Here is a 23,906-nt window from a genome sequence, read left to right on the forward strand (position 1 = left end):
TGCAATTAGTAGTAATCGCATGCTCATCTTTGGAGATCTTTTGGAGGTAATTGAATCACACCACTTAAGAATTCATCTCTTCTGCTCTCCTCTCTCTTTTTTTTTCCCCTCCATTCTCATGCCTGGAAAGGAAAGAGAGGGCAATTAATATTCATCAGGTCATTATGTTTCATTGAGATTTATGAAATGAATTGTTCAATGATACGGTCACATGTTATCTCTTCAGCATCTTTGAGATTCAGTGGTAGGCAGACGCTTGACTCTTAGGGTTGCAGAGCAATTCTTGGGCATCAACATCCTACTTCTTGGACTACACTAATTCTTTAATCTGGAACCATTAGCTGGGAAGACATATAGGTTGCTTATCCCAGAAGGATGACATGGGATTACCGAGGCTCATATGATGCATATGTGGATGAACCAGATCTCAAATCCTGAACTCTGGGTCCCTAAGCCACTCTTCTTCCTGCAACATCTGACTGCTTTTGCAAGATAATTTTCAAATTCATCCATGGCACATCGGCACAGTCCTTCAGACTCTCCCCTTCTGTCACCAACATTCCAGACGTTACAGCAGAATATATGTATATGTATATATATATATATATATATATATTTATGGGCCCCTGTGTTAACAACTCAAGCACCTTTCCTATCAGACATATTCTACTTTGAGGAGCAAGTTCCTCCTTACTTACTCATCCATTAACGAGTACTTATTGAGCGCCTTTTGTTTGCTTCAGTCTGGAAACATGTTTGGCATATGCCCATGAAGCATTAGGCATTATGCTGGATACTAGGGCTATGAAGGTGATAAGACACAGTCTCTGCTCATGTCAAGAATCCAAGAAGGAGGCTAAGACAAGCACACGGGTATGAACAAAGTCAAGTGCAGTAAGCATGGATGTGCCTGAAGATGAGCTGCTTTTAATAAGGTGACACTGGAAACACCTGACTGTCCCTGAGAAGACAGTTCAAATTATTCAAATCACAAACATTCGTGAGCTCCAGCTATGTCCTGGGCACAGTGAGGATTACAGGTATGACAACAAAGACATTTTCTGTTCTTACCCGCACATCTGTACATACTAGGAAAGAAGACAGATCAAGTGGGAGGGTGATATAAGATTCATTCTGACATCCAATTACAATGTATTGAGTAACTGTCATGGTCCCTATTCCTGGGATGTCTATAATCTGGTAGGAGAGGTGCATAACATAAAACAAAAAGTAAGAAAAGGATAAAATCATTATGATCTGTGTTAAAAATATGAGAAAAACAAATAGAATGCCATGATAGATATAAGTTTTAAATAGATTTTTGCTTAAGAGACTCAGAAAGAGATAGAGACAGAGAGAAAATGAACAGAGTACAGAGGGCAGTGTTTTTAACCATTAACCATAATATTAACCATTAGCCATAACCACTTATTATCCATAAATGGAGCCAGACTGCCTAGGTTTGAATCCCAAATCTACCATTCCCCAGCTGTGTGACCTTGAGCAAGTTACCTAACTTCTCTGTGCCTTAGTTACTGCATCTGCAAATAGGAATTATATTTTTTTCTGAGATCTAAATGAGTCAATATTTGTGACCAGCCCAGAATAAGTCCTGTGTGCTAGCAGAGTTGATAATGCAAGGACCCAAGGAGTAAATTTCTCTTTTGCCAAATGAACTCCTACTCTGACACTTCTGTGACAAGGAGTGTAGAACTGGGAGGCAGGGCTACACTGGGGCTGCCAGCTTGTACTGGTCCATGAGAGCCAATGGTTTGCATCTTTCCCCCAAACTCTGCATTCAGCGGTAGGAGCACTTACACCACAGAAATTGGTAAATGCTACAGATCAGGGCTTTCCCCCCGTCCTCATGAGTTAATTGTTAAAATTTATCAGCACGCTGCTGGTACATACATTCAGTAGAACACGATGGGGAATTGGCGTTCTTCTCAGTGGTTCCAAACTGATCTAAGTCTAGTGTGATATATCTGTGAAATACATATTTGTTAAGAAATTCAAAACACCTGGATTCAATGTCCCCATTAACCAGTCCTAAAAAGATCGAGCTCATTTGCCGGCAATCGTGTTGAAGGCAAGGGTGTGATGATTGCCATTAATATTGTGACATAAAGACAAGCTCTTCACCAGCTAAATACGCTCTCTCGACGTCGTGCCAGCAATCTGGGTAATTGCCTAACTTGTTAGGGACTGCAGAAGCTAACCCCTTATAATTGATGGAGAATGAACACCTACCTAATGACCCAATTACTTAAGCAGCAGCTATAAAAATAAAAACATAACAATAAACCTGTTTAATCATTAGCAATCACTAAGCATTCAAATGATTTTAAATCAAGGTAAAATGACCCAACATTTAAATAGATATGAACATCAAGGTGCAAGTTGTGTCCTTCCCCCACTTAACGTTATCTATTAGTAACTATTAACTAATATTATTAAATATTTATTGTGTCAAGAAATCCTGTGTGTATTATAGGTATATTAACTAATTTAATTCTGAAAACAACCTTAAGAGGGAGTTATTATTTTTCCAAGTTTGCCAACAAAAAAACTGAGGCCCCAAGAGATTAAGTAATTGGCTCAGGGCCTCCAGCTAGTAAATGTCAGAACCAGGACACAAGGCAGGGTGTCTGGCCCCAGAACGTGCACCAGGCAACACCACTTCTCAGATGCTTTTCCCTGAAGCAGACAAGAGACCAGATATCATCTCTATTATTGTGATACGACTGACATTGAAGAAATTATATCTGCAGGCAAGGGTGTTTCCTAACAGTAAAAAAGAGGATAAAGCCATCTTATGCAGACACAGGCAGCACTGGGTAGGGCTGGTACCACCTAAGGGACAAAATATAAGGTGGCATTCACCCTCAGGGCCATGCCAGTGCAGAGCTGGCCCTGGAAGTAAATCCCTTCTCAATTTTGTACTCTGGCCCTGGCCCTGGCTCTGAGCCATCACAGGTCTATAGCCCTCTTTGTTTTCATAACCAGAAGTGCTAAAAAAGAAGTTTTCAAAAGCCAAAGGGAACCAACCATATGTTTGTTTTCGATGTCTGTGACTCTGTTTCTGTTTTGTAAATAAGTTCATTGGTACCGTTTTTCTAGATTCCACATATAAGTGATATCATATCATATTTGTCTTTCTCTGTCTGACTTACTTCACTTAGTATGATAATCTCTAGGTCGGCTGCTTCCATATCTTGGCTATTGTAAATAGTGCTTCTGTGAATACTGGGGTGCATGTATCTTTGCGAATTAGAGTTTTCTCCAGATATATGCCCAGGAATGGGATTGCTGGATCATATGGGTACCAAAGGGGACGCGGATGGAGAGGGATAAATTAGGAGTTGGGGATTAGCAGATACAAACTACTATGTATAAAAGATATAAACAACAAGGTCCCATTGTGTAACACAGAGAACTATATTTGACATCTTGTAATAATCTGTAATGGAAAAGAATATAAAAAATAGTATATATATATTTATATATGTAACTGAATCACTTTGCTGTACACCCCAAACGAACACAACATTATAAATCAACTATACTTCAATTAAAAAAAAAAAAAAACAAAGAATGGACTCGAGGACACGGGGATGGAGAAGGGTAAGCTGGGACGAAGTGAGAGAGTGGCATTGACATATACACACTACCAAATGTAAAATAGATAGCTAGTGGGAAGCAGCCTCATAGCACAGGGAGATCAGCTCCGTGCTTTGTGATCACCTAGAGGGGTGGGATAGGGAGGGTGGGAGGGAGATGCAAGAGGGAGGAGATATGGGGATATATGTATATGTATAGCTGATTCACTTTGTTATACATCAGAAACTAACACACCATTGTAAAGCAATTATACTCCAATAAAGATATTAATATATATATAAAGGGAAATACAAAGAAAAATAAAATAAAATTAAAATAAATAAAAGCCAAAGGGAGAAAGAAGCAGTAGCCAATGGCCTGGAAGATCCACAGGCAACACCCTTGAGAGCCAGCTGTATCCACAGACTCCAGGGACAGACAGAAGGAGGCTGGTGAGTCTTCGGTTGCCCCTGCTTCCAAGCTTTTCAGCAACTCAGACTGTTATTTTTTTTCTTTAAATTTTTCCAGCTTCACTGAGACATAATTGATATATAACACAGTGTTAAAGGTGTACAACACGATGATTTGATATACGTATATATTCTAAAATGACTAGTACAATAAGTTTAGTTAACATCCCTCACCACACATAGTTACAATTCTTTTCTTGTGATGAGAACTTTTAAGATCTACTCTCTTAACAACGTTCAAATACGTCATACAGTATTAGTAACCATAGTCACCAAGCTGTACATCACATCTCCAGGACTTGAGCAAGTCCTTATAACTGGAAGTTGGCACCTTTTGGCCACATTCACCCATCTCCCCCATCCCTCACTCCCCATCTCTGGCAACTATCAATGTGTTCTCTGTTTCTATGAGGTTTTTTTTTTTAGATTCCACGTATAAGTGAGATCATATAGTATTTGTCTTTTTCTTTCTGACTCATTTCATTTAGCATAATACCCTCAAGTCCCATCCCTACTAATGTCTCCTGTTGCCAACCCAAGAGCTTCTTTCCTTCGTCTCAGCTCCAACGACAGCTCTAGAAACCTTGTTCCCATAGACCCAAAGATGGAGCTACCTCTTGGCCTTCTCCCACTTAGGCCCTTACAACACTCAAGCCGTTTCTATTACTATCCTCAGTATCCCTCATTTGCCATCCCTACAAAGAAATCCCCTGTATGATGCTGTGATGGTTAATGAAATGAAGACGCCTAATAGCCCAGATGGCCTTAGGATGGGAGCCAGTGGTGCGTACAGAATCATATGACCACAAACTCCAGCTTAGATCCTGCCTCTCAGAGAGACCGACCTCTGTCTGAATCCTAAAGCCTCCTCGTGCCATTTTCAGTGGGTCAGAGAAGCATTTGAAATCAAGATGTGTGCAGGGCTGGTCCCCTTCTGGAGGCTCTGAGGGAGAGTCTGTCTCTTGCCTCTCTCCTGGCTTCTGGTTGCTGACGGCAATCCTTGGTGTTCCTGGGATGAGAGGTGAATAGCCGACGGCAAAGGCAGGGGTACTGACAACTGGATCTGGGCAAATGCAAGATGTAAGGAGATACAGGGATGAACAAAACAAGAGAAGCCTGTCTATTGGTCTCATCGCGAAAGAATAAAAAAAGAACATAGGAGTTCTTAAGACTCAGTTTCACCCAATATACTTCTCGGAGAAGCCTTACCTTTGTAAGAAGGAGTATGGGGTGTCCTCAGCATGAGAAAGCATCTGAATCCCAACTCCTGTGCTCTTCCTTCTATCCTGATGGTCAGACTGGACACCTCCTGTCCCACAGCACAGGTCCCCATCTCCCTTTTTCTTCAAGGATCCTGCTAGGTGCTCAATGCCTCCATGGAATCTTCAGTACATTTCAGAGGGTCCCCTCCCCACCCCACTCCAAGCTGCTCCATCGTCTCTCCTCAAACCCTGGCCAGTGGGCCTCCATGTGATTCATAAAGGAGGCTATTCCTTTATGTCTGGGTCTTTGTCCTACCCCCAGCAGAGCTGGCCAAACGGCTAAATCCAGCAGATTTTCCCCAAGACAGTGATGCTTTAAGGTGACTTCTGCATGTCCCTTCCTTTGCATTTTAGTTGGCACTCTAACGCTGAATTAAAATGGAATTCCTATGGAAATATACAACATCTAGGTCCATACCTGCTGATCACTGGGTGAATTAGAGGATGAATCTCAAAAGATGCAGTAGCAACGGCAGGGCCCCAACCCGAGTGCATAAAGCAGCCCATGTCCATTAACTCAAGCCTGACTCATGCTAAATGACAATAAACTATCTGAGAAATTCTAGCCAGAGCCACTTTACAGCCCACAAAATATAGCTTAATTAGCACTACAATGACAAATGCAGGAAGAATTCATGATGCCCAACGATGCCCCATAAAGTCCAATTGTATAAACTCTTCATTTTTCACCTATACGATGCCTCGAAGGCCATGGGTAACATAAATCCCTCTACCCTTCCGCTCATCACGTTCTGAGCTAAGTCAGGCCTCTCGTGGGCATGGGAGGATGAATTGCAAACCTCCCTGCTCTCTCTGTTCTTCAGTGCAGTATTCATTTTCCTCTTCTCCCTTCACCGTGTCTCTTGATCTGTGTGTGTATCTGTCTCCATCTGGTTGTCAGTCTGTCCATGCATGATAGTGTCATGGTCATGAGTACACACTCTTATGTCAGATTCTAAGTTTCTTTCTACTGCAGTCTCTTCTCTTTGGGAAAGTTAGTCTGTACCTCAGCTTCCCCACATGAAAATTGGGATAATAGTGATGCCCACTTATAGGGTAGGAATGGATATCAAATGAGTCATTAAAGGGCCTTCAAGGGTGTCTGCACCAAGGAGCATGTGGCAAATGTGAGTTCTTATTTTATTTTGTTCTTTTGTTAAAAAATCGACTCCAGAGGCAGTAGGATGAAAAAAAAAAACAAAAAAAAACAGATATATGGACAACCCTTCCCTGTCAACACCTCCTTGCTCAGAAGCACACAAAAGCACGGGGAGTTAGAGAGGAAATGACCTTTAATAGAAAACATTTCATTCAACCCCCACTCACTGACAGATGAAGAATCTGAGGCCCAGGGAGGGAAGGTGACTTCCTAAGGTCAACCAGGTGTTTCTGTTCCATTCAAACATCTATTAAGTGCCTACTGTGTCCATACTGTGTGTCAGTTACTAAACTGCAATGATGAATTAGTTCCTGTTCTTAAAGATTCTACCATACTTTGGCAAACACATCCACAAAACATGTAGTTATAATGTAGATATAATTTGGCAAGGAAAGTGATGAGAGAGAGAAAGAGAGAGAGATGCAGATTTTAAGAGATTATAAGAGCAGAAGAGGAACACTGGGTCCAACATGCAGATTTAGAGGGGGCTTCTCAGAAGAACTGATGCTTGAGTTTGGTTCTGAAGGAGAATGAGTTAGCCAGGCAGTGAAAGAAAGGCAGAACATTCTGTGCATGCACAAAACACAGGTATGCAAGAACACTGTGAGGGTGGGGAACCATAGCAGTTGGTCCATACGGGAACATACAGCACAAGAACAGGGAGTTGCCTTGGCAAAGAGATTGAGTGATTTCTGCAGATAATAGGGAGCTTCTGAAGGATTAAGCAGGGGAATAACATGTTTACAAGTAGATGGAACCTTCTGTTTTCATTTGGAGAGTGGATTTTGATGGACTAATATAGAAAGGAGGATTTCAAAAGGCTGAGTAAGAGCTAATAGGATCTGAACTAGGGCAGCAGAAGTAGAGAGGGCAGGGACAGCTTGGAAAAGTAATTAAGACGCCAAGTCAGCTGGACTTGGTGACTGGTCAGCTGTGAGGCAGAAAGAAAGGGGAGTATAGAATGATGTCAAGTTTCTCACTTAGATGACAAGATGGATGATAGAATTATGAACTGAGAAAGTGAGACTATAGGACAGAGGAGAAATCGGATAAGAAAGGTTAAATGGCCAAGACTTGAAGAGAGCTGGAGGGCAAGCGTGGCTCTCGGGGAAGAGAAGGAAGCTGGAGATGTGGTGGTCCTCAATGTACAGGGAGTGCTTAAAAGAATGAGTTACAAGACCATTCAAAGAGCATTTATTGGATGAACAGTAGTTGGTCAAGGTCTTATTCTTGAGAACAGCATATTTAAGGGGAAGGCTGAGGTGTCTTCCATGAGGAAGTCAAGGAGAGATCATCAAGGAGGTGCAAGCTGAAACAAAAGAGATGCCAAGGGAGTCAGAAGTTCACGATCACAATATTAGAGGAGAACGAATGTCTGGTGACATAGGACTGGAAAGCATCCCGTGGGTATGACATCATCCCCCCATGCATGCTGACCTTGGCTAGGACAGTCAGAAGCACAGCAGAGAGGGAGCCCAGATGGAAAGGGGTTGAGGAATGGTGGGGTTGTGAAGTTGTGGAGACAATGAGTGTAGACATCTGTTTCAGGAGCACAAGATATTTTTCAGGAGAATGAAAGACAGGTTGTTGGTTGGAGGAGGATTCAGAGTCAGGAGAGGGGTTTTATGGGGAGAAGAGAGACTTGGGTATGTTTATTGGCAGATGGCAAAGAGCCACGAGTGAACAAGTGGTTGAAGATGTAGCAAGGAAAGTGGCAGTTGTTGATACAAAGTCTTAGGGAAGTGGGGGGGGGATAACATCAAGAACCACAATGAACTGGAGAGGGGCATCTTGTTCCCTGACCCCTGAAGAAAAGAGCTGACCATGGAGGAAGAGCTGACAAGTTTGACTTCATGACGGTGGAGAAGGTTGGAAGTTGAAGTACTTTATTCTTCATGGTCTTGTTTTTTGAAGAAGAAGAATCAAGTTTGGGGTGCTGTGAGTATAGTGTGGGGTTCAGTGATGGATGTGAGGAAAGAATATCCTGGGTAGAGAAGGACCATCAAGCAGTGCAGAGCGGTCAGCTGAGGTTTGTGGCCAAGCAGGGGTCCAAGCACGGGTCTATAGATTCTTGGAGAATGACAGCTCTCTTGGAGCATTTATCTTCAGTTTTGGTGATATTTTCATACCATTGGTTTCTAGTTCCTGTATTTCTCATCAGATTCCAAAACAAGTCATCCTGCATCTGCACAGCTTAGAAAAAATTCCCAGAATTACTGCTGCTTGGCTCCTTATTTGGACTTTGTTCTATGTTAAGAAAGGATATTTACAATCCTGTTTATAATATAGGTATTGAGTTTTAGAGGCAGGAGCGCTCCATAGCCTCTGTGTCCAAAGCCAAAATAATCAGATCATTCAACATACAGGCTGCTCTTAATCCCATAATAAATCCAGACTTCTTCAGATCGTCCTCCTTTCCCTCCCTTGCCATAGAATAGACACTACCATGGAAAATCAGGGCCCTGTTTCTGTTCTCAGTAATCGGGAAGAACAGTGCACTTTCAGGGCCCAGTGCCTAACAGCTGACTTCTTAGAAGTAACCACAAAGGGTAAGGACAACCCAGAATTCTTCTGTAAGCAGAGAGCTGTAATTGGTGACCTTTCCCAAAGCCAAGAGTCAGTTGGTGGCCTGCTTTCTTCCTGTGGGCTGAGATCCTGGGGACCCTGATAATTCCCACAGCACACTGTGAGCAGAAGCAAGCAGGACATAGATGATGGTGGTTAAGTCTGGACGTGCTTGCTGGGGTTTAGGGGAGAAGGGTGAAAGGGGATGGTGGGGAGATTAAACGTGATTAGATATTTTCCTGATGGAAGCTAGAGCAGGGTTCTAAACCCTGGAGGTCTGTGGTGACACCTTCTACAACCATCTGAATCTACTGCGAACCATAGGTCTTTGGTTGCTTTGTCTACTCAGTTTTGGTTGTTGCATTAGTGGGATCAGGAGTGTCCCTTGGTGTCATTGTGCTTTCTCGATGTTTATACAACTATTTTAATAGTGAAATACCCTAGACCCTGCTAAGAATTGAAAATTTGAGGTGTTTCTTCAAAATATTCGGGGAGAAGGTGACAAGTGTGAACAAAGTAGAAAACAAATCATATTGTGAGAATAGGGTATGTATGTTTCAGTGTTTTCTTGTTTGGGTTACAAACTATTCCAAAACACAGTGGCTTCAAATAACAACTATTTAATTTGTTCATGATTTTGTGGATCTGCAGTTGGGGAAAAGCTCAGCAGGGACAGCTTAGCTCTGTCCCACCTGGTACTGATTAGGTGGTACTGGGATTAGAGGATCCAGGATGTCTTTAACTACATATATGGGCACTCGATCGTGGAAGCCAGCTGAGGCACCTCAGTGTTCCTCCAGTTGATCTCTTTTTCCAGTAAGTTAGGCTGGACTTTCTCACATGGTTGTTATGGACTCTGGAGCATAAAAGTGGAAGCTGCCAGACCACATAAGCCCTAGGTACAGAAGTCACACAGAATAATTTCCACCATATTCTATTGCTCGAAGCAGCTCAGATTCAAGGAGAGGGGAAGTAGTCTTCACATCCTGATGGGTGTTGGCATGTGCTTAGGGTTTCAAAATAGAGCACCTTGTGTTCTCCATGACGTTCAAATGTGGATGAGACTCCTGGAGACCTGTGAACTAGCGGGATAGGTTACCTGTCCACCACATCCACAAAATACAGGGATAAGATAAGGACATTCCATTTTACAAGGGAAATGTTGGGAAGAACAAAGCAATCACTGATCCGGGGCAATTGTGAAATCCAGACATATGTTGTCAGTTCCCCTGACTCTAGCATCAAGGAAGGTTCCTTGATCAGAGTCCATTTCTTCTCTCTGGGAATGGTTCTGCAATCCGTTGTTTTCCTCAGCTCTTGGCTCTGCTGTCTGGGCTTTTCCCTTTGAACATCTTTCATTTTCTATAAGAAATGGATTGTGTTTTCCCCTGAGTAGATTTCTCAGTCTGCTTTCTGCCCAAAGAAAGTTGGGGGCCTGGAGGCATCTTTATTTTTAACAACCTCTGTCCTAAAATCCAAGCTCTTACTGCTTTCTTTAATACACTTATCTTAAAGATTTTATAGGTTTTCTATGAATCTTGTTGGAGTTTATTCTATGACAGTAAGGCAGATTGTTTCCAAAGATGGCCATACTAATCCCTTCAATTACAAGTACACTTTCGAAATGTAACTTTGACACTCTTTCATTCAAGATTTGGAGTGTATTCCCCCTCTCACTGATTCCAGGCTGGGCTTGCTTTGACCAACAATAAGAAGCAGAAGTGACACTGTGTCGCTTCCAGGCCTAGGCCTTAAGAGACCCATCAAATTCTGTGTTTGCACTCCTAAGGCATTGCTCTGCCGTGGAAGAAAGTCCAGACTCTCCTGCTGAGGAAGGAGGCCAAGCAGAGGAGCACTGAGACACTCCACTTCCTGGCAGCAACAAAGCCTCAGATATGAATGCAGACATGTGAATCCAGGGGTGTCCTGCATACCCGTTGAGCCTTACCAGAATTTTTGATCTACAGAATTATAAGCAATAAAGTAGCTGTTATTTTAAGCCACTAAGTGTTGGAGTGGTTTGTTACATAACAATAGATACCCAGAAGAAGGGAGCTGGTTGGCTCCTAAGGGGTTTCATAAGTATGCTTTCATCTTGCTAAATTCTTTGAATTTTGCAGGCTTGAAAATTCCACCTCATGGAGATCCTAGCATAGATCACAGATAATGAATGAGTTCTGCTAACCTAACTCACAGAGACTGATGGATAAACTGCAATGTCAATTCACTCATATAAAATAAAGTACGGCTGTCAGGTAGACAAGATACTCATTCACACCATTTGGCCAGTGAACCCTCTCTGTGTGGGAAAGCAGTTTGGAAAAACTGATAATCAGAAATTTGTTTGGTAGAGTGGATCCAGAGCAAGGGGGATTTGAAAAATAGAATACCCAAAGGGGTCCAGCTACGGTCATGCCTTCCAGAAGGATTGTACCTTCTTAACGCTTAAAGGGACTATGAGATACCCTGGCAGGTACTTGGATGGGCACTTCTCAAGTTTGCCCCGCTCTCTTTCTTCTAAATGGGTTTGTACATTTAGACCCAAGACTTACAAGTCTTAAAGTCCTTCTTTCTGATTTGGTGTTTTTCAACAGAAGACAGTTTTTCCCCCAGAGAATTTTTGGCAGAATGTGGAGACGTATTTGGTTACGACAGCTCGGGGGTGAGGTGGGATGGTGCTACAAGATGGTAGTGGGCACAGGCCAGGGATGCCACAAGACCTCCTACAGGGCACAGGGTAAACTGGCAATAGAGCTGACACTGAGGACCCTACTCTGATTCACTTTCTGTGATTAATGATTGAACCCTTAGAGTACACTTTTAATTCTGACATCTTCAAGTAGTAAAGGGTATCATTGCCTACCCCCTCCCCCCATGTACTACTATTGGGTGGGTCAAAAGTGCCTTCGGTTTTTAAGTAACAATAAAAGACACCTTTTTCATTTTCACCAGGAACTTTATTGAACGATGTATTCACCCTTTTGCTCCACTACTTCTGCCATCTTTCAGGCAACTTCATCATTCCATCTTCCCAGAACTTTGTATCCTTTTGAACAAAGAACTGTTCCAGGTGCCTTTTACAGTCTTCCAGGGAATCGAAATTTTTTCCATTAAGAGAATTTTGTAAAGACCAAAATAAATGGAAATCCGAAGGTGCAATGTCTGGTGAATACGGCGGAGAAATCAGAACTTCCCAGCCAAGCTCTAACAGTTTGTGCCTGGTCATCAAAGAAACATGTGGTCTTGAGTTATCTTGATGGAACATTATGTGTTTTCTTTTGACTAATTCTGGATGCTTTTCGTCGAGCGCTGCTTTCAGTTGGTCTAACTGAGGGTAGTCCTTGTTGGAATTAATCATTTGGTGTTCCAGAAGGAGCTCATCATAGAGGACTCCCTTCCGATCCCACCATATACACAACATCGTCTTCTTTGGATGAAGACCACCTTTGGTGTGGTTGGTGGTGGTTCATTTCGCTTGCCCCACGATCTCTTCCATTCCACATTATTGTACAGTATCCCCAATTTGTTTTAAAAACACAATGTTTTCATTACGTTTAAGTAGAGAATCACATGTGGAAATACGGTCAAGAAGCTGTTTTTTGCTTAAGTTACGTGGAACCCAAACATCAAAGCAATGAACATAACCAAGCTGGTGCAAATAATTTTCAATGCTTGATTTGGATATTTTGAGTATGTCTGCTGTCTCCCGCGTGGTATAACATTGATTGCTCTCAATTAATGTCTCGATTTGATCGCTATCAAGTTCAACTTGTCTACCTGACTGTGGGGCATTGTCCAGTGAGTAATCTCTAGCACAAAACTTCACAAACCACTTTTGACACTTTCCATCAGTCCTAGCACCTTTTCCATAAACTGCACAAATCTTCTTTTGCATTTCAGTTGTGTTTTACCTTTCTTGCAATAATAAAGCATAATATGCTGAAAATGTTGCTTTTTTTTCTTTCATCCTCAATATTAAAATGGCTACACAAAAATTCACCAATTTTGATAAGTTTTTTTTTAAATGCACTCTTTTTGCCTAATTGTGGAGATGATATTTTCAATACTGACTTCAAATAAAGCAGTGTTTTGGGAGATCAAATTGTGGATCTTTAAAAAAAGAAAAAATCTAACCATCTCCTTCCATGTGGAGTAGCACAGCAGCTAAGGAATTGTCAGACTTTATGGACAACATTGTTACATGGAGATGGTCCGGAGATGGTTAGTTGCTGAGGGCCTTGGGGAGATGCTGACAGGAGTGTTCTGTTTCTTTGGGAGGTGGCCTGGGAGGGCCAAGCTGGCAGATTCCATGATGGCAGAGGGTATCAGGGGTGACTGAGCATGGCTGAGAGGCGATGCCATAGAAATTCTAACCAAAGACTCACAGGCCCTCTAGATCAGATGAGAACTTGAAACCCCATCTTACCTTCCCTCCATATCCAGGCAAGATATTAGCAGAGTTATCCAAGACACATTAATTGCTGACACTAGACCAACTTTCCAAAGCACGAGACAACGCTCCTTAGCAACCCCTCTTGGGCATTCAAAATTTCATTTACTTTTCCTTCTCATCTCCTTCGAAATAATAAGAAGGAATTTTCTATCAGCTCCCATTTATCTGTGCTATTGAAGAGAAAGACTGGTACATATGATCCCTAAGAGCTAAAACCCAAGAATTATTTCTATTTGGTTCAGGAATGCATCCATCATAGAGTGAAAGGGGCTTTGTAGAGCCAGGTGACTTAAGGCAAAGCCATGGTTAGTCACTGAGTGAGCAAATAACCATTGGAAAATCATTTAAGCTTCTCCGAATTTAGTTCCTTCATCTGTAACATAAGAATAATAATGTCTTGTCTCCGGGATTTTCATGGCTCCAATGAGATAATACATGAAAAGGCTTTATGAGCTGTAAAATACCCATCAAATGTAAGGGGTCGCATTTGAACACTGCACATCAGGCATGCGTAGAATCGAACACTGGGTGGAAGAACCCAGGAAAGTCTTCAATCAGCTCCTCAGTCAGACCCCACTGATGAGCTCCTGGACCAGCCCCACTGGACAAAAAAGCAGGGCCTGCCCGCCCCTCCCCTCCATCCCTTGTCATTAGCTCCCTGTCTGGTGGCTTCATATGTCAAAACCACACTTCAGAGGAGCTAGGGGTGTTCTACCTAAGTGTTCCAGGGCGGTGGGGAAAGGAAAAAGGGAGGCCCTAAGCCTTGTCTTGCTTCCCTCTCTGGGCCCTAAGCTGCAGGTCAGGAGAGGCATCACAAGCAAACCATGGCTCCTCCCAACTCTCAGGCTGGAAGCAAGATTTCCAGGAGATAAGCTGTAAAGTGAGTAATGAAAGGCCCACTGTGTTTCCCTTGGAAACCAGGGGGTCACCTTGTTTTGTGCACTAGGTGGAGAGAGACCTGATCTTAGCCTCCTGGAGTCACATGATGTGAAGTATCACTATGTTTGGGATTGTAGAGCCCCGTATGATATAGTTTCCTTAGCAGCCCAATCAGCTTACACAGTTGGGCTTTTAATGACTCACAGTCAGCTGGCGATCCTAGGAAACCACTTACGTCCCATGACACCCCCAAATAGAGCACAGCAAGCCTGCCGTCCCCACCCTCACCCCGCCCCTCACCGCGCCCAAGTCAGTCTCACAACACGACGAACGCGCTAGACAGCCACGTAATCGGCCAGAGGTGATACGGGAAGAAAAATGTCCTCACACCTCAGCCCTAGGTGGACCCTCTTATTGTAGGGCTTTCTCTGGCTCCAGTAAGTCCTTATCACACAGTACAGCAAGGCCCTGCTAACAGCTGGGTCTGAGATGTGAGGTGGGTGTCACTGGACGCCCAAACTTAGTCCAGGTAAAGGCAGAGCGAGAAGTGGACGTGATCAGGTGCCAGAAATGACAATAGGACTCATCAGGTCCGAAGCACGAGGCCGGAACCAGACCTGTGGACAGATGTGCAGTCCCAGCCCCACAGACAGGATACCCCAAAACAGGGCTCCTCCCAGGGGCGGGCTGGTGCTCTGTTCTTGGTTTAGGTGGGCTCTCTGAACACCATCTATTGATGCTGGCTGAGGACTGACCCCCACGGGACCCCAGGCCCCACTGGCCTGACGGGTGGCTTCTCTGAGCAGAGCTGGGCAGGGATCTCTCACTTACCTTCATGTCCCCTGAGTCCAGCCAATAGCTTGATGCAGGGTTTGTGCTTTAGTGAATGTGGATTGAATAAATGTGAGGCAATCAGGAGACTTGGACTCTGATCCCTGGGTCTCCCCTTTTCTCTTCAAAACAGATTCTCCCTACTACTTCCTCCCAACTCTGAACACAGTGGTAAGCAGTTGAAAACATTCAAAGAATACATATTAGATCTCAAATGAGTGAACCCTAGGCCAGCATAGGAGAAAAATTCCTCCAAGGAAGAATGATTTCTCCGTCTTGCCTTCCCATGGTATTTTTATAGAGCTATACTCCAGTAAAACACTGATCACACTTCATCACACTTTTTAAAAGATATGTTTGTTATCCACCCCTGTTGGCATAGGAACTACGCAATGATGGAAGTAATGGAGGCCGTGACTTACTTACCTTTGTGCCCCAGAACCTAACGATGGCCCTTACATGGTTGATGGGTGGCAAGTGTACACAGGGACAGAGTCCTGGCAGCAATCATGGTAGACCCAGGCCTCCTGCCCATCCACTGCTCCACCCCAGTGTCCTACTGGAGTGTAGAGACAGGTCTATGGGCTCTGGAGGATCCGGAACCCCAAACCTTCCACCCTCCACAAGCTCCATCCCAGAGCACCTACATGCCACGGACCCACAGGATAAATGCTAAGAATAGTGTGACTTTGCCCTGGGCTCTTCTCTTTCAGGAAGCAAACATGTATTTTTAGAGAATGGGAAGTCTTTGATCATTTCTCAGTCAACACAGAATCACAAACTCTAACTCTCAGAGCTAGAAAGGACCCCAAGTGGCCACCTGCCTTTGGGAGAGTGAGCTACTCTTATGGCTGTTGATGTAGTACAAAATCCACCAACTCACACCCTCTCCCATGGGCACCATATGCACACTCATGCATCTTAAATGTATGTGTACATGCACATGTGTGTATGTGTACATGCACATGTGTGTATGTGTACAGGTGAGCATCTGGGCACAAAGAGCAAATGTGTATTTGGGCTACAGTTTTCCCAGCCAATAGAAAGAGAGCACACATTTTGGGAAAATCTAATCAAATAATTAAATAAGACTATTAAGCTGACCCTGACCAGACTTTGAGAATTAAATAAGAATAGACACATGCCAATTGGTCCCCATTTCATGATGGAAAGAAGCCACTTCAAGAAATAGATTTGCTAGTGACAACAAAATGCTGTGTGTCATCAGACAGCTGTACCGAATGTTTCTCAGATCTCTGCTTCTCCTTTATAAAGGGAAAAAGGCCACCTTCTCTTGGGCAATGGTTGAAGGGAGAGATGAAGTAGAAAGAGGCAGGGCTGGCTTCCAGGGAAACAGTCTCTGCCACCAGGTATCCATATTACTTTAGGTAAGTCACTTCGTCTCTCTGGGTCGGGGTAAAACTGGGCATAGAATTGAATGACAGCAAAAGTCTTCCTATGCTCTTACATTCTACCCTCTTCTATGTGGACCTTTTGCTTTATTGGGGAACAGGAACCTTGTAGAAGAGCCCATCCAAGACAGCATGTGTTTTGACATAGCTCCTCCTTCAAATGGTTAGTCCCTGATTTAGTAACTCTCTCAGCTTTCCCAGGCTCTCATCACTAATTGAAATCCCTGGTTCTTGGTTCTTGAAGGAGGGTGGTGGGGATCCACCAGGCATGGGGGTGAACTGGCCCACGGGACTTTTCCTGCAACTGATGGGAGAATCAGAAATGGATGAGGTGTGCAGACCTGGGAGACCAAAGGATACCCAGGATTTTATAATTTTAATTAATAACAAATGCACCTTAATACTTGGGTAAATTGGCCAGATATTATGTTCGTCGGCCAGCAGACAGAAATACACAGTTCAACAATGGGATATTTCGGAAGCAGAGACCTTACAGAGGTCTTAATACAACTACAGAGGAGGAAATTTCAACTCAAAGAAAAGGAAATGACTTTGCCAAAGGAGTCAGGAACTTGCAGTGTGGGTTGAATTAGAACCCAGGGCTGAATCCCAACAGGAGCCTGTAAGTGTGACTGGGTGGCGGGTGAGTGTTTGCTCTTCTTTCTAAATGCCCCTGGTGGCCGGGTTACACAAACAGCCATAGAGCTGAAAAGAGGTGTGTTAAGAGGAAGTACTCGGCCTCGGCCCCTTGGAGCCCGTTAATCTTCTGTATGCTCTAGATGACAGAAAGCTATTCCCATTCTGTCCCAGACCAGGAACTCAAGTGCAGAAAGACAGACGGACATAGTCAGGGTCAGGGCGACAGTGTCTTGCAGTGACTGCTACCTGACTATTTACAAAACTCATCCGTGATCCACCCCCTCGAGGAATAGGTAGTGTGATCTGAGTTTGCACACAGGGAAATCAAGGCTCAAAGGGCTTAGGCAGTGTGAGCAGCTGGCCTCCTGTCACCCAGCTGGTCGGTGGCAGCCATGGAAGCAGAGTCCAGCCCATCTACACGAGTGAGAAGAAATCTACCTGTGGAAGCAGACATCTTTAAGGTGAGCCCAGCGATGGGCTTGGCCAACCACCGGGCCTGGGTAAACAAGGCATGGGGTAGCTGAGGACACGGGACTGAGAGGAGCAGAGGGGCAGCTGCAACCAGTAGTCTCTCTCCTGCTGGCCGTGCCATGAGTGTCCGTCTGGAGCAGGGATTAATCTGGCCTTAGGACACAGAGTTGGCAACCACTGAGGACTGTGTTAGCAAACACGTTGATGCTGGTGCTTCAGTGTGTTCTCAATAAATCTCAGATGGCTCAGATATTTCTTCTGTCTTTTCAACAACTCGTTCTGACACAGGCCCACGTGTTCTCTATGCTCGGTCTGCACAGATGCCATCCATGAAACTCAGCTCTCACACACACCCAGACCTCACGGGAGATGCAGAGCCTGACTTTGGGGCAATCGCAGCCCGTAGACAGAGGGCAGAGATGGCAGACTTTGCACTAAGAAAACTCAGTGATGAGAAAAGCAGCTCAGATCATGTGGAGGCATTTTTGCATTCTGTTGAAGAATTACCTGCAGAATTTTTCTGAATATCGAGATTAATACGTATCAAGCAAGTTTTTATTTAAAAAAAAAGCTTAAACAAATGGGACCTAATGAAACTTAAAAGCTTTTGCACAGCAAAGGAAACCATAAACAAGATGAAAAGACATCCCTCAGAATGGGAGAAAATATTTGCAAATGAAGCAACTGACAAAGGATTAATCTCCAAAATTTACAAGCAGCTCATGCAGCTCAATATCAAAAAAACAAACAACCCAATCCAAAAATGGTCAGAAGACCTAAATAGACATTTCTCCAAAGAAGATATACAGATTGCCAACAGACACATGAAAAAATGCTCAACATCATTAATCATTAGAGAAATGCAAATCAAAACTACAATGAGGTATCACCTCACACCAGTCAGAATGGCCATCATCTAAAAATCTACCAACAATAAATGCTGGAGAGGGTGTGGAGAAAAGGGAATCCCCTTGTGCTGTTGGTGGGAATGTAAATTGATACAGCCACTATGGAGAACAGCATGGCGGTTCTTTAAAAAACTAAATATAGAGGGCTTCCCTGGTGGCGCAGTAGTTGAGAGTCCGCCTGCCTATGCAGGGGACACGGGTTCATGCCCCGGTCCGGGAAGATCCCACATGCTGCGGATCGGCTGGGCCCGTGAGCCATGGCCACTGAGCCTGCATGTCCGGAGCCTGTGCTCTGCAACGGGAGAGGCCACAACAGTGAGAGGTCCGCATACTGCAAAAAAAAAAACAAAAAACTAAAAGTAGAACTACCATATGACCCAGCAATCCCACTACTGGGCCTATACCCTGAGAAAACCATAATTCAAAGAGTCATGTACCAAAATGTTCATTGAAGCTCTATTTACAATAGCCAGGACATGGAAGCAACCTAAGTGTCCGTCGACAGATGAATGGATAAAGATGTGGCATATATATACAATGGAATATTACTCAGCCATGAAAGGAAATGAAATTGAGTTATTTGTAGTGAGGTGGACGGACCTAGAGTCTGTCATACAGAGTGAAGTAAGTCGGAAAGAGAAAAACAAATACCATATGCTAACACATATATATGGAATGTAAAAAAAAAATGGTTATGAAGAACCAAGGGGCTGGACAGGAATAAAGATGCAGGCATACAGAATGGACTTGAGGACACAGGGAGGGGGAAGGGTAAGCTGGGACGAAGTGAGAGAGTGGCATGGACATATACACACTACCAAACGTAAAATAGATAGCTAGTGGGAAGCAGCCGCATAGCACGGGGAGATCAGCTCCGTGCTTTGTGACCACCTAGAGGGGTGGGATAGGGAGGGTGGGAGGGAGATGTAAGAGGGAGGAGATATGGGGATATATGTATATGTATAGCTGATTCAGTTTGTTATACAGCAGAAACTAACACACCATTGTAAAGCAATTATACTCCAATAAAGATGTTTAAAAAAAAAAAAGCTTAATATTTTGAGTCTATCTCAGCACTTCTGTGTAACAGCGTAGAAAGCGGATGACTCTGACGTGAGGATTCGAGGATGGGCTTGGGAACGTCATAAATTCAAGGCAAACATAAAAACATGATGCCGTATGTTTACAGTGCTATAGCATTTTGAAGCACTTTTCGGTATTCCTTACACAATTGTAACAGCTAAAGTTTTCGAGAACCTACCATGTGTCAGACTCTAATTGAAATATTTCTATTCACGTTGCTTTTTCACAACCCTAGGAGGTATGTGTTACTATAACCTCCCTTTTAAAATGTGGATGCCGAGGCACCAAAACTTTAAGGAACTCGTGCAAGAATTCACAAGAAAGTCAGAATTCAAACCCGGGGCCCAGGGCACGGATGCCAGAACAACGCTGGGAAAGGTGCCGTGTTATTCCCATTCTACGGAGGAGAAAAACAAACCCAAGGAGGCACAGCAGCTTTACCAAGGCCGCCTGGCCAGTTAGTGAGGTCAAGGCAGTGTCCCTTCCAAGAGGTGGGTCTTGGAGGAGGGACTGCAGGAGGGTGGTAGGAGCTGGCCCTCCCTCTGTGCCGAGGGGTGTGAAGTCAGCCAGCAGCAAGGGCGTCTCCCGCAGGATTGTCCCCTCCTTGTGGGGAGTTGGCTTCAGGCGGTTGGTTTGAGATAGACAAGCAAAAAACAAAGGGCAGCCATGGGGAAAATTAGGCTGCCTTTGTCTCCAGCTGGCAGCTGGCAAAGCCCTGACCTTTAAGGCTTCAAAGGAGGCCTTTGCCCCGTCATCACCCACCGACTGCGTTTTAGAGACTGGAAAATGTTGATTGCCGCTCGCGGGCTCTGCCCTGGTCCTGTAGGCGTAATAACCTCGACCACTATTTACTGAGCCCAGGTAAGTGCCAGATGTTCTGCACATCCCCACATGACTCTGAGCCCTGGGACACTCCTCTGAAGCAGGTAGCGCTGTTATTATCTCCTTTCAGCCGATGCAGAGATGGAGACTCAGAGAGGTGAGGTGACTTGCCCAGGGTGGTCCAGCTAGTAAGCACAGAGCCAGAATCTTCTTGCTGCCTCTCAGAAGTCAAGTCCAAGATGGAGCTTCCATTCTGCCTCCCCAGCCGGTCTACTCTTGGTCTTCCTGACTCTGGGATGACGATTCCTTTCTTCCGGTGCTCAAGATAAAAACCATGGGATGACCTTGACCCCCCCCTCTCTCTCTCACAGTCTCTGCAACCAATCTCATTGGCTCCACCTTCCAAAGAGACCCAGATCATTTCATGCCTCACCTCTGCCACTGCCACCAACCTGATCCAAGCCACCCTCACTTCTGGAAGTCCTGAAAAAGTTTCTATCTTCTCTCCATGCTTCTACCATTGCTTCCAACAGCCCATTGCCAATGCTGCCCCCAAAGTGACGCTGTGAACACAGACATCTGGTCAGGAGGCCACCTCCCATGATTCCTGGTTTCTCTGGAGGGAAAGCCAGGTCCTTACAGTGGTCCCTAGAGCCCATGAGAGTCTGAGTCCCCCAAGACCCCAGATCTCATCTACTTCTTTTGCTCCCATCCACTCTGCCCCGCCAACCTCCTGACCATTCTTCAAACATACCGGGACACTTCCCACTTGGGACTTGGCTCCAAGCTGTCCCCTCTGCCTCCAATGTTATTGCCCCAGGTAGCTACAGAGGTCACTCCCCACTCCTTCAAGTTTTTACTCAAAGGCTACCCTCTTGGTAAGACCTAGCCGACTGCTTCCACTTGGAATTACAAGCCACCTCTCTGAAGGCCCCAGCCTCCCTGAGCGGCTCTGGGTCTCCATACCGTTTAGCACTTAGCATGATGTAACGTACTGTACCTTTCATTATCTGTCTTACTTGGTATGTAGACAAGAAGGTCTCCATGAAAGGCTCTCCCAGTAGAATGTCAGTGTCGCAAGGGGAGAAGTTTTTGTCTATTTGATTCACTGTTGCAATCCCAGGGTGTTAGAACGGTTCTTGGTACTTTGTAGGCACTCAAAAAATAGGATGAATGAATGAATGAATAAATGTGGAAAGAATGAATGATTGAATGAAAAAAGACTTTTTTCTACCCTAGGGAGAGGAGAGACTGAAGGGGAAACAATGCCCACATGTGGGCAGGTGTCATTAAATGGGGCCTCCCAACTCTGAATACACAGACTCCACTCTGCTTTCTTGACCGGCCTCCAGGTCTGGGAGGCCTGAGATAGATGAGGGCAAGCTGGAGGCTCTGTGACTTACATAGATTTCTGACACGTGCAGGAAGCAGGTTGAGCTCACACAGGTGCCAACAGAGGCCAGGTCCTGACCTGGCTGTGGATCTCAAAACCCTTCCCTTGTCACCTGGTGGCAAATTGGAGGGAACAAGGTACAAGACAGCATAATGCTTGTCCTAGCGAGAGGGTGCTTTCCTGAGGATCAGGAATTTCCTTAAGACTCTTAAATTGGAATCTCCCAAAGGTAGCAGCCAGGCCAGCCTGCCTACCTTAGTACATGATAAGCACTTCCCGGCTGCAAATTATTTCAAAAATAGCTTTGAAGATGACTTAATATTGATTCTGTTACTTTTATTTATATATGAAAAACAGGAGCATTGCTATTCCACCAAATGTGTGCCAAGAGGTTCCAAATTTGGCTTTGTGATCCAGTCTTCTGTAAAGCTATGGGAGACCCATCTTTTTTCAGCAGCTCCCAGAACTGCAGGTGTGGCTGGGACGGTAGTTATTCCTCTGCTCTAAGCTATTCAGATGTTACCAAGGCCCTTGGCAGTTTTACTGGAGGCATCAAGATGCCTGCCAAGAACTCTTTTTCGAAAATCCTTTCTATAAAGTTTGTAAATCAACGTTAAGAAGATTGTTTCTCCCTGGGACTAGTCAGTTTCAGGGCCTGCAACTGTAGCCAGGAGACCCACAGTTGTGTCCCGGCTCTGCCTCTTACTTGCTGTGTGTCCTTAGGCAGAGCACCTCTCCTCTCTGAGTCTTGATTCATTACTAGAGAAAGTGAGGTTCATAATACGTGCCCTCTTGACGCTGCCTTATTAGATGGCTCACAAGTTCTTTGTAAACTATGAAGTTCTGTTCAAACATAAGGGGCTTTTAGGCTTTTTTTTTTTTTTGTCTGGGCTGCAGGGCTTGTGGGCCCTTAGCTCCCCGACCAGGAATGGCGCAGCCCGAGGCAAGGCTGTCTTTGTTTGGGCGACATCTCTCATTTATTCTTCAGCTCCCCTAGGGAAGGCGCCCTGATGTTGTTTGGCCCTGACGGGGAACAATGTGGCAGGTATTTATAGCTCCGCCCTCACACCTGCAGGGCCGGAGCCTAGCACTGCGCATGCGCAAAATGACAGCGGGTGTCTTCCCTCCTCTGAGCACAGCAGCTGGGAAGGCGCTTCCCCCTCAGTTAGGGCGGAGGGTGCGTAGTGAGCTTTGGACCAAGGATGTTGCGGGGATGCGCGGAAGGGCTGGCCCCTGGTGGGAGGGAGGAGGTCAAGCCCTGTCCTGCCCTCAACGAGTGAAAAAGGACACGGGAGCTTGGTTTATCTTGGTCCAGATTCTGACTTAGACACATGTTAGTCTCACGACCGTCGGCAAGTCTGTGAAACTCAGTTTCTCCCCTGGAAAAACTACGATAACGATAATAATACCTACCATGCAAGACTCCTGTGAGTTTTCAATATGAAAACTATGTGAAAGCTCCCGGCACACAGTAAGTAAGTAGATACGCGGCCGGTGTTTGCTGCTGTTGAATCTTGTTGGAGCGAAAACACAGCCCCACGGGGAAGAGTGGAGAACAATACAAGACAGTCTGTGATACAGGTGTTGAATTAAACATCACCAGGTGCCAACCTGTGTGGCATGACAGCCGCCCTCCGCCCCCAGGGGTGCTGGAGAGCCCAGACAATAGGGTGTCTGTCTGATTTCACAGGAGGGGGTGCCCACCACCCACTATGGAGCCGTTCTGTCTGGGCAACGGAAAACTCCATCTCCCCATGAGCTCGCCATTTCTACATCCTCTCGGCCAATTAATTCAGTGATCGGAGGATGATTTTTCCCTGTAATTTAATTCACGTTTAGTAAGTCCTTGGGATGTAGACCTGTAGTAGGCTTATGAGGATATAAAATAGGTAAAACAGAGGCCCACCCTCAAAGAGCAATAGGAAGACTGTGCGTGTGTGTGTTTGTGTACAGTGTGTG

The sequence above is a fragment of the Delphinapterus leucas genome, chromosome 11, assembly GCF_059928025.1.
Source record: "Delphinapterus leucas isolate spDelLeu-1000000601 "Yukka" chromosome 11, BTC_Dleu_Yukka2, whole genome shotgun sequence".
In the NCBI taxonomy this organism is placed as follows: Eukaryota; Metazoa; Chordata; class Mammalia; order Artiodactyla; family Monodontidae; genus Delphinapterus; species Delphinapterus leucas.